The following is a 2,119-nucleotide window of genomic DNA, read 5'->3' on the forward strand; positions in this document are numbered from 1 at the left end:
GGAAACAAAAGACTTTACACCATGACCAAAGGGACCTTTCTTGAGATTTGGCTAGTATTAGCCATTTGCAAGACACTGGTGATGGATCCCATATGGTACAATTGCAGAAACTTCAAAGGAGAGTTGAAGTATCACTAGCAGAAACAGACATGAAATGGAGACAGTGGGCCAAACAACATTGGCTAAGGAATGGGGACAAAAATACACAATACTTCCACATGCAAGCTAGCCAAAGGAGGAAAGTTAACTCCATTAAGAGTATTGAAAATACTGATGGGAGAATAGCTTATGAGCAGAGTGACATTGGTGATTTGCAAACAGGTTCTTTTTCTACACTCTTCACTACTTCCTTGCCAACTAATATTGAGAGTTGCTTACAGGCCCTTTGTCCAAAATTAACTACTGAGATGTCCACAAGCCTTATGAGGGAGTTCACAACTGAGGAGGTTAAAGTAGCTGTTTTCCAGATGAGCCCCTTGGGATCACCTGGACCTGATGGTTTTCCAGCTCAGTTCTATCAGCAACACTGGGAGGTGGTGGGTGGTGAGGTTTGCAGATTTGTGCTTCAATTTTTGAATTATGGGGGATCTCTTATTGAGGTAAATGATACCTTCATATCCCTTATACCAAAAGTTAAGAACCCCAAAAAGGTGACTGAGTTAAGGCCCATCAGTCTCTGTAATGTATTATATAAAATAGTGTCCAAAACCCTGACAAACAGATTGAAAGGTGTCCTCCCATACCTCATCTCAGTTAATCAAAGCGCTTTTGTACTTGGGAGACTTATCTCAGACAATACTTTAGTTGCTTATGAGGTCCTACACTCGATGACTTCAAGGATGAAAGGAAAGAAAGGATTCATGGCTCTTAAATTAGACATGAGCAAAGCTTATGATATGATTGAATTGCTGTTTGTGGAGGCTGTGATGAAGAAAATTGGTTTTCCCCAACATTGGGTCACCCTTATCCAAAACTGTTTAAACTCAGTATCCTACTCAATATTAGTTAATGGAGAACCCCAACAGAAACTTTTCCCAACAAGGGGCATTCGACAGGGGGATCCCCTCTCTCCCTACATTTTCATAATGTGTGCTGAAGCCCTCTCTGCCCTTTTGAATAAAATTGAGCAGAATGGAAAACTAACCAGTGTTCCTATAGGAAGAGGCCCCACAAAGGTGAGTCATCTGTTCTTTGCAGATGATAGCCTCCTCTTCTGCCAAGCTACATCAGAGGAACTTGCTAGATTGCTTAAGATATTGGATCTCTATGAACAAGCATTAGGACAAGTTCTCAACAAGGACAAGTCTTCAGTTCTCTTCAGTAAGAATACACATCAAGGGGTACAAAGAGAGATTCTACAACTAGATGGGATTAAGTCCTCTGGTTCCTTTGAAAAATACCTCGAGCTGCTTGCTGTGATTGGGAGAACAAAGACTGTAGCATTCCACTCTCTAATAGAGAGAACATGGGCTTGAGTTGTCAATTGGAAGACTAAGCATCTCTCAGTAGTAGGTAAGGAAATACTTCTTAAGGCAGTGCTCCAAGCAATACCTACTTACTCAATGGGAATTTTTCTACTACCCATATCCATTACCAGAAAACTCAACCAACTCCTCAAGAAATTTTGGTGGGGGTATAATGAAGACACTTCAAAAATCCAGTGGATTACATGGGATCAACTCAGTTCAGCAAAGGAGCAAGGGGGTCTTGGGTTTAGGGACTTTCGAAGTTTCAACCTAGCAATGCTTTCAAAGTAGAGCTGGAGGATGATACAGGAACCCAACTCTCTAGTCTCAAGAGTCTTCAAACAGAAATATTTCTCCCAAGTGGGTTTTTTGGAGTTAAGGCTAGGTTATGGACCATCATACGCATGGAGAAGCATTCATGCAGGGCTGCCAATGCTTAAAACAGGTATACATTGGAGGGTGGGGAATGGAAACAACAGTAATATATGGGACGACAGGTGGATTCCATCCATTCCAGGCTATAAGATTACTTCCCCTAGAGATTCTGATGTATGGTGCAAATATGTTAGTGATATAATTGATCCAGGGCTGAAAACTTGGAAAGAGGATCTCATGCAAGAAATGCTCTCAGCTCAAGAGATTGAAGCCATTAA

The sequence above is a fragment of the Juglans regia genome, chromosome 5, assembly GCF_001411555.2.
Source record: "Juglans regia cultivar Chandler chromosome 5, Walnut 2.0, whole genome shotgun sequence".
Lineage (NCBI taxonomy): Eukaryota > Viridiplantae > Streptophyta > Magnoliopsida > Fagales > Juglandaceae > Juglans > Juglans regia.